Genomic DNA, 16,176 nt, shown 5'->3' with positions numbered 1-16,176 from the left:
AGCGCGATGTACCGAGCACTCGATACACCTGCGGACGTGGCGCAACCAGATCGAAGGGCAGATTATTTGAGCGGCTGAGATTGATTTGGGTTTTAAATCTAGTGTGGTAAAGCCTATTGTATCCTACGAAATCAAAGGCTCAGATCTAAATACTATTAAATCTAACGGTTGGGATATTTTTGGTATTTTTCAATTTATTAAATAACAAAATTAATATCTTACTAGGGTGCAGAAAAAGTATAAAAAAATTGAATAGTCACCCGAAATAGTAATTCCGAATTCAGAATTGAAATTGAGAATGAATTTTTTATTTTTCTTCCTCTTTCCTTGCTGTCTTGAATTCATTGGCTATTTATAGCCAATGAATTCAGACAACAATTCACGGATTGTTAAACAATTCAGACAACAATTCACGGATTGTTAAAATTTTCAAACTTCCACCGATTACTATTTGTCTTATTATATATAATAATACTAAATAATAATAATAATAATATTTATTTATAGGGGTAAAAATTAAAAATTCAAATCAGTATTATTAAAAGTTTTTCACCCGCTAAAAATCAATTTTAAATTACAAAAAAAAAACTTTTTTATGCGGGTATCAACTCGGTGGACCGGGTTTTTTGACCAAAAATACCAGTTTTGACCAAAATAGTCCGAAACTCATTTTTTATCGCGGTCGACATGGTGGGACCCGTATTAACCTAGTGGACTCGGTTTTGACCGAAAATGATGGTTTTGACCCGAAACAGCCCGAAACTCATTTTTCATCCCGGTCGACATGGTGGGACCCGTATTGACCCGGTGGACTCGGTTTTGACCGAAAATGATGGTTTTGCCCCGAAACAGCCCGAAACTCATTTTTCATCCCGGTCGACATGGTGGGACCCGTATTGACCCGGTGGACTCGGTTTTGATCGAAAATGACGGTTTTGACCCGAAACAGCCCGAAACTCATTTTTCATCCCAGTCGACATGGTGGGACCCGTATTGACCCGGTGGACTCGGTTTTGACCGAAAATGACGGTTGACTCGAGAAAATATATTGTAAACTCTTTTTTTTTTCTTTTGTTTTTTATTTATTATATTTTTTTTGTCATGAATAATAAGATAAAATAACATTCAAAAAAAAATTAGTGAATCCAAAATTTGGTTACAACAGTTGCCCCCTCTTTACAATGCTTACGGCGTAAAGGCATTGAAAAAGATCATTTTCTTTTGACTTTGCATAGGAAGTTTTGTAAAGAAAAATGATGAAGGTGTTGAAAAACACATATATTTTTAGTTGGTCTAATTCTTATGGGCGACCTGCCCAAGTGAAAAACATGAAAATGTTTTCAATCTTGATTTTTTTGTGAAATACTTGAAAGTGATTTCAACAATGGTTTAGTGAAATACATGAAAGTGATTTCAACAATGGTTTGATGAAATACATGAAAGTGATTTCATCAATGGTTTAGTGAAATACATGAAAGTGATTTCAACAATGGTTTGGTGAAATACATGAAAGTGATTTCATCAATGGTTTCCTGAAATACATGAAAGTGATTTCAGAGTTTTTTTTTTTACATGAAAGTAATTTCATCCTTGATTTTGTGAAATACATGAAAGTGATTTCATCAATGGTTTTGTGAAATACATGAAAGTGATTTCAACAATGGTTTTCCGAAATACATGAAAGTGATTTCAGATTGATTTTATGAAATACATGAAAGTGATTTCATCATTGATTTCCTGAAATACATGAAAGTGATTTCAGACTGATTTTGTGAAATACATGGAAGTGATTTCATCAATGGTTTTGTGAAATACATGAAAGTGATTTCAACAATGGTTTTCCGAAATACATGAAAGTGATTTCAGATTGATTTTATGAAATACATGAAAGTGATTTCATCATTGATTTCCTGGAATACATGAAAGTTATTTTAGATTGATTTTGTGAAATACATGGAAGTGATTTCATCAATGGTTTTGTGAAATACATGAAAGTGATTTCAACAATGGTTTTCTGAAATACATGAAAGTGATTTCAGATTGATTTTATGAAATACATGAAAGTAATTTCACTATGATTTTCATGGTTAATGAAAACTTCTAAAGGAAGTCATATTTGTATGACCCAGATCTGATTTGTAAAAATCAATCTCAAAGATGATGAAAGCTTCTCACAAAAGTCTTATATCTACGGTTGAGATTTGATCGTCTGTTCAGAATAATAGTAGGAGTAGAATCCTTATAAATTACACCATATTTGGTGACAGACATCATCAACTTCTTGTATTTCAAGCCTTTCAAAGTTCTCAACTCTTGAAGCTTTAATCATGTCTTCATCTTCTTCCAATGCTAACCCAAATCTTGTTCCTGCAGTAGAGCCTATAGTTTGGCGTACTACTTTTGAAGTGAATGGTCATCCAGTTACAATAGAAGATACTGTAATGGACAATGAAGATACTGCTGTAGCCGTGGCTAGAGACATGGTCCTTCCCCGTGATGAAACCATGCTGGCAACTAGGAGCGATATTGAAGCAGTGAATCAGTCACTTGCTCTTAGTATCAGAGCTACTTCATCTCTAGTGAACGTTGCAGAGCGTCTTCATGCTAGAAGACTTGAGCTGAATACTCAGGTTCTTGATCTCCATCATCTGATTGAGAATTTAAGGAATAGACTCTGTGATGAAAGACGTCACAGAAACGACTTAGAGAGGAGGAACCAAGAGCTGAATACACGTGTCGACTTTTGGAAGGACTATGTTAACACACGACACCTCGAGTTTGAGGAAGAGATGGAGAATATGCGTAAACAATTTGAAGAACTTCGAGGCCTGATTAATGATCAAGATGACAATATCCCTGATCGTCCTCGCACTGTTTAATATTTGCACTTTTAAACCTTTTGTCATGAATAAAAAAATCTATCTTTCTTGTCTTCATTTATGAATTTTGCTTTCATGAAATTTTCATATTTGATGTGATTAAAATGACTTCATTTCGTCTGAATCTCGTTGGATCCCATTGGGAATTTTGTTTAAAAAAAATATCTACAAGACAAATATGCAATGTTTGTGAAATTAGATGATATGTGATGCATCTTACCTTTTTGAAATATAGATCCCCCATTCATCTTGTCTGGCGATCTTGAATGTTAGCAAGCTCTTTTGATTCACGCGTCTTTCAAATCTGCTCAAGCTGACCCATGCTGTTGAGTTCTCCAAGATAAACTTTGTTTGAGTTTCCCAATAGTCACTGCCTCTTTCTCCATTGGATACTTCATTGAGAGCATTAGCTTCTCCCTGGCCTGACATCATGTTGTTGGTAACATTTCCGTTGTTGAGGATTCTTTAACCAATTCACATGGTCAATATATGAGGATTATCCCACTTCACCTGGGATTTCCATATCCGAAGATGTATCAGTTATCATATTGTCTAACTGATCATATTATGAGAGGCAAAAATCTCATTTCATAGAAACTGCATAATCCTGCTATTTCAATCCCACACTAGAAGAAGTCTACAGTTTTATCATGTGTATCTCCCACTAGGGAAGCAAATTTCTTTGTGCCATTAGGAATCTGGTGATTGCTTCTCTGCCTCTGGAAGATTTCTTGTGATTGCTTCTCTACCCTTGGAAGAAGTAACTGTCTCTTTTCATTTCCTCATTTGCTTTTGTTGTCGTTAGAATCTCTAATTTTCTAACACTGTCTCTTGGTGTGCCATATATCTTTCTTCTTCACATAGAAAACCATTTTTTCAAAGATGATTTTTCAAAAGATCTCTTTTGTTTTTGAAAACTGAAACTCTCAATGTCTGTTTATAACAATGTTCAAGCAACTCTAAGGATTTGTATTAAATCTCTTAGTAAAAGTAATCTCAGATAAAGGTAAATGATGAGATGACCTTCTGCTTTGGTTTTCAAAGTGTTCAAGCGATTGCTTGAATGTATTTTGAGAGAAAAGGAATAATTGTCTTTTATTTTCAAAAACACTCCTTTTATCAGCATGAATAATAATGAGTAATTATTTGCTACATCATGACTCTTTATGAAAAACCTCTTATATTTTGGGAACGCTGTTTATTAATTCAGGTTGCTTCCTTGATTAGAAAGGACTTTAAAGGCATGTAATGTATTTATGGCTCAAGGCTATAAAAGAAAGAGAATTTCATAAGCTCAAAGAAAGTGTTTAAGCGTTTGAAAACTATAGATCACTGTTATCTTATCTTCATTTTTTTTCTATCTTGACAACAAAATGATACTAAATATTCCCAATTAGGAATTTTTTTTTCTATTTGTTGGGAATTCTTTCAATTATTTGAAATTTTTTTTTTGAATTCCTTGTTATCAAACTTCATAAGCTCACATGTCGTCAAGATAATTTCCATGATCATTTCTTTTGTTTTGCCCCCAGTGTAGGGTGTGATCTTAGTTAAGGTTTTTTATAAAAGAAAAAAAACTTTAAATAGACTCGGCTCAAATTGGGACTGCAAAGGATAATTTTAAAAGAAAGTGAAAGGAATATCAAAGATGGCCTTTCTTCATTTCAAGTAGGATCGGTTAAAACCAATAAACTTTGTCCACATCCAGCGTAATGCTTTGGATTTATAAGATACCATGTTGTGCGAGTCCATGACAAGTAATGTACTACCAACCATTATTCATGCTGATAAAATGTAAGTTCAAGACAGAATTTAAGTGATAGTTGTTCCAATTGCGTGTTTTTGACTTGTATGGTCATCTCTTTTAAAAGAATTGTTTTGAACATTATCCTAAACAAATCATTGATTTATTTCATTGAAATCATAAACAAAATCAATTCTTTTAAAACCTCATTTAAGAAGAATGGGTTCTCTTGTAAAAAAAAAAGACATTTGAAAGATCAGATTGTTGAGCCATTGAGATCATGCATGGGCTTTTTGGTAAGGTATATGCAAAGAGAATTTCCTGGCCAAAACTTCATTTCATTTGATTTTGATTGGATGAAATACATCATACATAATACTTTTTCACAGAATTAAAGTTCACGGGCCTAGGTAAATCATCTCCATCCATCCTAGTTAACAATAGAGCCCCTCCAGAGAAAGCTTTCTTCACTACATATGGGCCTTCATAGTTTGGTGCCCACTTGCTTCGGTCTTCACTTGGTAGTGGTAAGATTTTTTTGAGTACAAGATCCCCCTCTTTGAATTCTCTTGGTCGGACTTTTCGGCCATATGCTTTGGCCATCCTTCTTTAGTGTAGCTGGTGATGACAAATTGCAGCCAACCTCTTCTCACTTATCATGTTTAGCTGCTCATATCTCACTTTAGCCCATTCAGCTTCTTCTAGTTTAGATTCTATTAGTACTCTCAAAGATGGAATTTCTACTTCCAAAGGCATCACCGCCTCCATCCCAAATACTAGTGAATAAGGTGTAGCTCCAGTAGATGTTCTTACTGCTGTGCGATATGCATGTAGAGCAAAGGGAAGCATCTCGTGCCAATCCTTGTAAGTGACTACCATCTTCTGGATAATCTTCTTGATATTCTTGTTTGCAGCTTCGACAGCACCATTCATCTTTGGTCTGTAGGGAGATGAGTTTGAGTGTTTAATTTTCCACTTCACGCACAATTCTGTGATCATTTTTCCATTAAAATTCTGGGCATTGTCGGTCACTATCTTCTCGGGTGAACCATACCGACAGATCAAATCTTTCTCAATGAAACTCTTGACCACCTTTTAAGTTACATGGGCATAAGAGCTGGCCTCCACCCACTTTGTGAAGTAATCAATGGCTACTAAGATAAATTGATGCTTATTGCTGGCCTTTGGGTTGATTGGCCCAATCACATCTATTCCCCACATTGCAAATGACCATGGTGATGTCATATTAAATAGAGGAGCTGGAGGTGCATTTATCTTATCACTATACACTTGACATTTATGACATTTCCTGACATAATCGATGCAATCTTTCTCCATGGTCATCCAGAAATACCCAGATCGTTGTAATTGTCTAGCCATCATATGCCCGCTTGCATGAGTTGCACAAATTCCTTCATGAATTTCTTGCAATGCTACCTTAGCTTCGATTTCATCTAAACATCTTAGTAAAGTCCCATTGAATGACCTTTTGTATAGAATTTCTCCATCCAGGTAAAATTCCAGAGCTAACCTTCTCAAGGTCTTCATATCTGCTTTGGATGCCCCCAAGGGATACTCTTGATATTGGATAAACTGCTTGATGTCATAAAACCATGGGTTCCCATCTATTTCTCCTTCAATTGAACAACAATGAGCTGGAAAATTTCTAATCTCAATGCAGATTGGTTGTACTCTCACTCCATAATCAGTTTTGGCCATGGAAGCTAAAGTTGCCAATGCATCAGCAAACTGGTTTTTATCTCTTCCCATGTGGGTAAAATCTATCTCATCAAAGCCCTCAGTCAGTTTCGAGAGATATTGTTGATATGGTATCAATTTTTCTTCCTTGGTCTGCCATTCGCCTTTCACTTGATAGATTATTAACATTGAATCCCTATAGACATCAAGCTTCTTTATTTTCATCTCCAAAGCAGCTTCTAATCCAAGGATACAAGCCTCATATTCAGCAGTATTGTTAGTACATTCAAATTGTAGTTTGACTGAGATGGGATATTGCTTCTTGTCAGGTGAGATTATCACAGCGCCTGCTCCATTACCAGAAACATTCACTGCCCCATCAAAATACATGATCCACCAATCATTCTTTTCTTTGTCTTCTTCTACTATCAACACATCCTCATCCGGGAAGTCAAATTTCAAAGGCTCATAGTCATTGATAGCATTATCTGCTAGATGATCAGCAATTACACTTCCTTTTACAGATTTTCTTGTCTTGTATACAATGTCATACTCAGCCAACATCACTTGCCATCTTGCTATTCGGCTTGACAAGTAGGGTTTCTCAAAGATGTATTTAAGAGGATCTATTTTTGAGATCAACCAGGTGGTATAATACAACATATATTGTCGAAGACGCTTCGTACTCCATACAAGAGCACAACATAGCTTCTCAGTCATAGTATATCTGGATTCACAATCTGTAAACTTCTTACTCAAATAATAGATAGCTTGCTCCTTTCTCCCAGACTCATCATGTTGTCCCAACACACAACCCATTGCTACCTCAGTTACTGTCAAATACAAGATCAAAGGTCTTCCAGGCACAGGGGGCACTAGCAAAAGTGGATTCTGTAAGTATTGCTTTATTTTATCAAAAGCCTCTTGACAATCTTTGTCCCATGTACCAGGGTTCTTTTTTCGAAGTAATCGAAAAATTGGCTCACATGTTGTTGTTAACTGAGATATGAATCGAGCAATGTAATTCAAACGTCCTAAGAAACCTCTTACTTCTTTCTCAGTCTTAGGAACTGTCATAGCCTGAATTGCTTTCACTTTATCAGGATCAACCTCTATTCCTTTATTGCTTATCACAAATCCTAGCAACTTTCCAGACTTTACCCCAAACGAGCATTTTGAAGGATTCAGCTTCAACTGATACTTTCTTAGTCTTTCAAATAATTTTCTTAGAACCTGAACATGATCTTCTTCATTCTTAGACTTGGCAATCATATCATCCACATACACTTCAATCTCTTTATGCATCATATCATGGAAAAGTGTCACCATTGCCCTTTGATCTGTGGCTCCAGCATTCTTCAACCCGAATGGCATCACTTTGTAGCAAAATGTTCCCCATGGTGTGACAAAAGTGGTCTTCTCTTTATCTTCTTCAGCCATTTTAATCTGGTTATAACCGGAGAATCCATCCATGAAGGAGTAAGTTGAACTCTTAGCAGCATTGTCTACCAGGACATCTATGTGAGGCAAAGGAAAATCATCCTTCGGACTGGCTTTGTTTAGATCCCTGAAATCTATACATACTCTGATTTTATTATCCTTTTTTTGGTACCACCACTATATTAGATACCCATTGAGGGTATTTAATAACTTCTAGAAAACCGGCATCCCACTGCTTCTCTATCTCTGCCTTGACTTTGAGCACAATATCTGGGCGAGTTCTTCTTAATTTCTACTTAACAGGTTTACATCCTTCTATCAAAGGTAATCTGTGTACTATAATATCAATGTCTAAACCAGGCATATCTGTATAAGACCAGGCAAACACATCGATATACTCTTGTAGTAATGAGGTTAAACTGCATCTTTCTTCTGTAGTGATCAGAGTTCCAATCTTTAACTCTCTTTTATCTTGCTCAGTGCCTACATTTATCACCTCTAGTTCATCCTTCGCAGGTTTCCAAGCATGCTCCGACTGTTCTACCCGTCTAGCAAACTCTTCATCCCATTCCTCTTCATCCATTGCAATCTCATCCTTATCAAAGTTTGGCCATTCATTTTCAATGCAATATGTTTGTGGATTTATAGAGGATTCACTTTCAGAATTCCTGAAAGTGGAAGGTGTTTTTTAGTGTGAATGCATATCTTGTAGCCGAACAAAAAAAAGGAATTCAACAAATACTGATGAAAATGCTTGATCTCAATATTATTTTAAAAGTTGGCTCAACAATTATGAAAAGACCTTATGTTGTCATCTTGAACCAAGATTTCCAACTAGGTATAAAAACACAAAGCAAACTACAATGCAAAGCACATAAAAGCAAACATAAGTAGACACTTAATCATTACTTCTTGAAAACAATTGGGGCTTCTTCAATCTCCCAATTCTGGAATACTTCTTCAACTGAAAGCTTTTGCACAAACGCGTTGGTTGGAGCTTCTTCTAGAGCATGGACAGTTAACTGCGGTAACAGTTCATCTTCTTTTATTGTTATTGGCTCATCATCACAGTTCCAGCCTTTCTCTTCACCTTCCTCTATATTGTTGATATCCATGACAGCAGGTTCTTGTCCCAAGACTTCCATCATGTTCACCCCTCCACTACTTGTAGCATGATTGGGTAAAGGGTTGGAATTCACATTCGGTGCATCTTTGAAAGTTATCCATCCAGCTTTTATTAATTGCAGAAGCTTGTTTTTGAATGCATTGCAGCTTTCAATGTTATGCCCAGCAATGCCAGCATGATACTCACATGTCATATCAGGCTTATACCAATTTGGGTATGGAGGTTGTAGTGAGGTTAAGGGAACAGGGGCCACTTGGCCAATACTCAACAACTTCGAATACATTTCTCCCAAGGGAAGTGGTAATGGTGGCAACCGTTCTTGGGTTCTTTGAAAATTCCTTCTTGGAAGATTAACAATCTGGTTACTTTGCGAATACATTTCTCCCAAGGGAAGTGGTAATGGTGGCAACCGTTCTTGGGTTCTTTGAAAATTCCTTCTTGGAGGATTAACAATCTGGTTACTTTGTTGGTTATTTGGTTGACTTTGTTGGTTGGTAGGGAAAGGTTTAGTGAAGTTTACATTTGCAACTTGTTGGGTAGGTATTTGGAAGTTATATTGATGGTAATTTTTCTTATTACCCTTGTACCCTCCTTCCACATTGTTCACCTCAGACTCCTTCTTTTTCCCAGTAAAGCCTTTCTTTTCAGTGGGCTCTAACATTCTCCCCATTCTTATTGCTTGTTCTATCCTCTCAGCAATAGTTACAACATCATAAAAATGCTGAGCTGAACTACCCATTAGGTGTTCAAAGTAGGGAGATTTAAAAGTGTTGGTAAACAGAGTGACCATTTCTTTTTCTAACAAAGCGGGTTGCACATGGGATGCTTTTTCACGCCATTTCAAAGCGTATTCTCTTACAGTCTCTTTGTTGCCCTTCTCCATAACTAACAAGCTTGACCTGTTCGGGGCTACCTCCATGTTGAATTTGTATTGCTCCACAAAAGCTTTGACCAAATCTTTCCACTTTCTGATCTTTGTATTATCTAGCCTTGTATACCAGCTTAGTGCTGATCCAGAAAGACTGTCTTGAAAGAAATGGATGAGAAGTTTCTCATCATTCACCACTTCTGCCATCTTATTGCAATAAGATTTAAGATGAGTGACTGGGCATTCAGTTCCCGTATACTTGATAAATTCTGGTACCCTAAATTCTTTGGGTACAGCTATATTTGGGACTAAACACATCTCTGCAGCATGAACAGGATCATATAAGTCTGCCCCTTCGACTGCTCTCAATCTTTCTTCTAGAGTGGTCAATTTGTCATAATCAACAGGTTTAGAGTATCTCATCCTATGTGAGTCATCAGTTGTCAAGTTTATGATCGGCACTTGTGCTGGTGGAACATTGGCAGTGAACTGCTGTTCAGATAAAGAAGGATTTGCTCCTAGATTTTGAGAAGTGAATACGAAAGGAGCTACTGGCGTAGATGCAGATGGAGTTGCCACTGCTGGCTGAGTAGAGGTATCCTCTCCAGACTTGGATGTCAGGGCCTGCTCGAGTAGACTTGTAAGTCGCGCGATATCAGTTTTCATGCTCTCCAACTCCCTTTGATAGTAAGCCTCTAGATGTGCTCTTTCTTCGTTCTCCATTATCTTTCTTCTTAGTCGAGTGTAATGAATTTTATGGTCTTTTGGGGGACCTATATTTCAGCCTGAATGAATGCAATAAAAATGAATGAAATGCATAAATGGATGCAAAATGTCATATGGATGATGCATGCGTGTTATTTGTTGCAGGTTTAACTTATGATGAGGAATAAACCAGATCAGATTCTCTTAAGAAAGTTCTCACTGAGGACTCCAAACCTACAGGAACTTGAACCGATTTAGGGAAGAAATTTGTTGCCATAAATTCATATCAAAATAAACATTTCTTATAAAAAGATAATGAAATTGTCTTTTATTGGTTTACAATATCAGAATTACAACAAGTCAATCTTTCCAAAACCTTGGACCGTCATATGCTGCTATCTCATTAATCCCATCTCTGATTAGCCCAAAAAACTGATGGAACTCATTTCTAGTCATTGGTTCACCATCTGCTATTTGTTGGGTTATGCTTCTTAATCCTGAAGCATAATTCTTGGCATCATCTGCTTGTACATGATAACGCATAGCTTCAGAAGCCCAACATTCTGCTTCTTTTTCTGCATTTTCTTTTTCTAATGATAAGGTTTGCTCAATGGAAAGCAAATGGTTCACCTGCTCATCTAAATTGGCAATCACTGCATCTTGATTATGACACTGTTCCTAAAGTGATTTATTTGCCTCTTCCAACTTTAATGCCATTTCCTCAGATTTTGATACTCTTCTAACCCATCTCTTCATGTTGACATCTTGCTTCCTCTTATCTTATGACAGAAGTGCATATTTTTCTTGTAGTTGCTGGAACTCAAGTTGTTGATGTTGTAGCTGAGTTGACAAGTCATCCTTTTCCTGTTTCGTGATAGCCAATGCTTTTTCTCGGATGGCTAGATTAGATGCTAACTTTCTTTTTTTAGCCGTTAACTCTTCCACTTCAGAATTTAAATCTAGGTTGTAAGATTCTTGTTGAGCACGAACCTCTTCATGTATGTCTTCAGCAGACTAAATCACAGACCTGGATGGCCCTTCAAATTGAGGAACTTTGTATCCTTTCCCTCTCTTCTTCTGCCATATTGGATATCCTTTAGTTGTTTTTCCTTCTACCCTCTTAACAGAAGTAACCCTACCAGGATGCTTCCATGCCTTTTTCACTGACTCTAATAATTTCTTCGAGGTCTTGAAATCTTCATAGAATGTTGCCAGCTTGGTAGTCCTTGGAATAAACTGCTCAAATCCAAACTGTCGTAAAACCATGTTAGGACAATAACTATAAGGAAGACGCTATAAATATCCCAAAAGAAGCTATACTGACTGAAAAAGTTGAATTTGTTACAAATTCATACCAATCTACAGACTTATTTTGATTTTGATGTAAAAGACTTAAAGACGGAATTAACAGTTTGGATAATATATCCAAATTCATTTCTTCTTGATTGAATTGATTGAAAGGTATTCCTATAGCTCCAATAAACAAGGTAAATAGTACCAAAACAAGCATCAGAAATAATATAGTATTATCGGATTCCTGGGGATAGGAAAAAATTCTTTTAGTACCAAAATGATTAATAGTAATAAAAGGACACGTCATCTTTCTTACAGTACCACCAGTTTGATATATTTTCTTAAAAAAAAAAACAAAAAAAAGAAGCTCTTTCATTATTATTTTCATTATTTATTGTTAATAAAGGTAATAAACGCATTTTTTTTAAGATTTTTTATCCTTGTTTACCCCATAAAGATATTGAATAGAATGCGCTGTTTTTTTTACCACTATAATTTTGAAAATAAATATTTAAATGCCCTTCAAAAATAAGTAAATAAACCCGAAACATATAAAATGCAGTTAATCCTGCTGTGGAAAAAGCTATTATTGCGAAAATAGGTGAATACGACCAGCTATCATTAAGAATTTCATCTTTGGACCAAAAACAGGCGAGAGGTGGAATACCACAAAGAGAAAGGGTTCCTAATAAAAAAGCAATTTTTGTAATTGGAACATGTTTTGTTAAACCACCCATAAGAACCATATTTTGACTTTTATCCGGAGAATAGCCAACAATACCTTCCATTGAATGAATAATGGATCCAGATCCTAAAAACAACAATGCTTTCGAATAAGCATGAGTAATCAAATGAAATAAAGCGGCTCGATAGGAGCCCATACCTAAAGCTAACATCGTATAACCCAATTGAGACATTGTAGAATAATCTAAACCTCTCTTAATATCTTTTTGAGCAAAAGCTAAAGTAGCTCCTAATAGTACTGTTATTATACCTATCAAAGCTATTAGCTTCATTATGTAAGGTATAACTACGAAAAGAGGAAGAAGTCGAGCTACAAGAAAAATTCCCGCTGCTACCATGGTAGCAGCATGTATTAGAGCCGAAATAGGGGTAGGTCCTTCCATGGCATCCGGTAACCACACATGAAGGGGGAATTGCGCCGATTTAGCAATTGCACCGGAAAATAATAGGAAAGCGCACAAGGTAACAAATAAAAAATGAACCTCATTATCATTATTATAAATCAAGTTATTGAATATTTCAAACAAATCCTAAAATTCGAAACTGCCTGTTATCCAATAAAGACCTAAAATTCCTAATAATAAACCAAAATCGCCTACACGATTAGTTACAAATGCTTTTTGACAAGCATTGGACACAATAGGTCGTGTGAACCAAAAACCTATTAATAAGTAAGAGCACATTCCAACCAATTCCCAAAAGATATAAATTTGGATTAAATTCGAACTGGTAACTAATCCCAGCATTGAAGTATTGAAAAAACTCATATAAACAAAAAATCTCAAATAGCCTTGATCATGAGACATATAACTGTCACTATAAACAAGAACCAAAATTCCAACCGTAGTAATTAATATTAACAAAATAGAAGTAAGTGGGTCAATCAAGTGCCCGAACTCTAAGGAAAAATCGTTGTTGATGGTCCAAGACCATACATATTGATAAATGGAACTGCTATTTATTTGCTGAATAAACAGATCGGTCGAAAAAACCATAACTATACTTAACAATAAAACACTGGGAAAAGCCCATATACGGTGAAGCTTTTTGGTTGACACCGGAAAAAGTAGCAGTCCCATTCCTATTAATATAGGGACTGGAAGTGTAACGAAAGATATAATCCATAAATATTGATATGTATGTTCCATAAAAAAAATCTTATTATTTTTAATTAAAAAAAAATGAATTAAGTTTAACTTATTTTATAACTGTCTTGACAATTTTTATTTTTAATCACTCTAGAAAATAGAACCTTTGATGCCTTCAATCCAATTAAAAGAAGTACCAGGTAGATAAAAATGTGTAAATTTTGACTGATCTAGTTTAGATCATATGTTTGGGCTGGATAATCTATCAAGGTATATACATTAAATTAGATAAGATTTTTCAATTTTAAAGAATTTAAAAGTCCGGGACAGAACTCGAAACTTTTTTGTTATATTATATGTCCATAAATCAATACCTAATGGGGTTGCTAAACCTTAACACAAATTTTCTACCTGACGAAACCCTAAGGATTAATACAATAAAATAGTTTCAGAAATCCCTTGAATGGAATGTTGAAATTGAAAAAATAAAAAAAAATGAATTTTTTTTTTCATTAATTTTAATGTTTCTAAAAAAATATTACATTGAATTAACTCCTTCAAGCTCACTGATTGAATAAAAAAAGGTTATTATAATTTTGAGCAAGCCGCCATGGTGAAATCGGTAGACACGCTGCTCTTAGGAAGCAGTGCTAGAGCATCTCGGTTCGAGTCCGAGTGGCGGCATAACATTTTTAAATTATCTATTTTAAAATTATCTAATTATTAAAAGCATAGAATAAATCCTATAATGAATTCAATTCCGTATGTAGAATTATGGATAATTAAAGTATTCCCCCCTTTTTTTATGATATTTTTGACTTTAGAACATATATTAACTCATATATCTTTTTCGGTCGTTTCAATTGTAATTATAATTCATTTTCTAACCTTATTAGTCAATGAATTCGTGGGACTCTATGATTCGTCAGAAAAAGGCATGTTAACTACTTTTTTCTGCCTAACAGGATTACTAATTACTCGTTGGATTTATTCGGGACATTTACCAATAAGTGATTTATACGAATCATTAATATTTCATTCATGGATTTTTCAGCAGCGGGCTCCTATCAATGGGACCCATGGGTACTCACCACAATATGCTAGATAAGATTTGAAGTAAGAATATTGACTCCTCCAATGAAATTGAGATTTACTCAAACTCAGAAACATTGATTCCCATGTAGTTCTTCCTACTTCATGTAAATGTTTTTCAGCAAAATTCTCCAGTTTAGAATAAAGATGCCATGGGGTACCAACCAAGCTTGAAATCTTCCCCTCAATCATGTGACTCACAGTCCAGACAAACAACAGTTGTAAGCAACATCTTAAACGATCCTTTCCGGCTTTTCTACAATAATTCAAGGATGAGAGAGTTTCTGCCAATATTGATGTAGCAGGATTAATTTTGAGGGTGACCACATTTTTAAATACATTAACAACCTCAAAATCGATCATTCCCTCGGCAGATGGGAAAAGAACCAAACCGTATATGCCCAAGGCCAAAATTCTCAATCGAATTTCATTGCTTTCATCATGTAGTCTCATCTTGAATATGGCTTCTAGCTCATTCCAAAACCAACCCTGGTTGTTTCCTCGTTTAGTTGCATGTGATTTTGCTAGTTGACAGTCTATCTGGGTAATCCAAGCAAAGTTAGAAAGTGCATGCTCTATAGGTGTGTAAAAGTACACCTTTTCTGACTTGGGACAATTTAGCAGAGATCCATACTCCTCGATAGTAGGAGTAATGTCCACAGTATCAAAAGTGAAACACCGATATTCTGGATCCCAAAAACCTATCATGGCTTGAAAACAGGCATGTTGGACCCTAATTTTCAGTAAATGTGCCAAGTCCCCATACTGTTTCTGAAAATCGACCTGATCATGAACGGATAACATTTCCCAACAGTTCAGTAGTTGTCCTGTACCAAGTGGTCTGTCATCTAATTTAACCTGTGCCGGTAATTGAGGCTCGAATTCTGATGGCAAACAATCCCCTTCATCATGTTGGCTCAATTCTGATCTGGTAAAAAATTCCTCAATAGTATTGGTTTTTTCCATCTCACACTTCCTATAAGGATCGGTGAAGATATAATGAGAATACAGAATGAATATGAAAATGTATGTTAATGCATTGACATTTATTTGTGTCTTATATCCTACTTGATAGGATTTAACTCATAAGGTTTGGCTTAATTTATTGTATCCTTAAAGAAATTATTTGGTTCTTAGATTGCCCGAATTACTTGTGAAGTAATTGGCCCCTTAACCTTATGCAACATGAGTATGGGATAAAATTCCACAATACCCATTGCATAGGGTGAGTTACAATCCAAGCGAAAGTCCAAATGAGCATCAGTGGACATAAGTCACACTTGCCACTTGAATCTTTCTTTTCTAATCTTAAAAAGGACAGCTCGGGTCTAGAGCTTTTATGGGTTCATCATGAAATGTGTGAATACACAAATAAATACCATGCATGCATGTGGCAATATGAAAAATTGAAAAGAATTACAGTAATAAATAATGTAAATAAAATAAATGCCAAAAATAAATAGCATATAAGAAAAAGCATATGAAAAGCAAACACAAGC

At 35.5% G+C, this 16,176-nt stretch overlaps 1 non-coding gene across 1 annotated transcript; it reads left to right on the top strand.

Annotated features, from left to right (window-relative positions):
• The first annotated feature begins 14,189 nt into the window (after positions 1 to 14,189).
• Positions 14,190 to 14,269, top strand: TRNAL-UAG (transfer RNA leucine (anticodon UAG)). The gene has a single exon. It is a non-coding gene; the product is annotated as a tRNA-Leu (tRNA).
• Positions 14,270 to 16,176: the final 1,907 nt, after the last annotated feature.

This window comes from Populus euphratica, unplaced genomic scaffold, assembly GCF_000495115.2.
Source record: "Populus euphratica unplaced genomic scaffold, PopEup_1.0 scaffold192.1, whole genome shotgun sequence".
In the NCBI taxonomy this organism is placed as follows: Eukaryota; Viridiplantae; Streptophyta; class Magnoliopsida; order Malpighiales; family Salicaceae; genus Populus; species Populus euphratica.
Note: the sequence above shows the minus strand (reverse complement) of the source record. Positions and strands in the feature narration are given on the sequence as shown.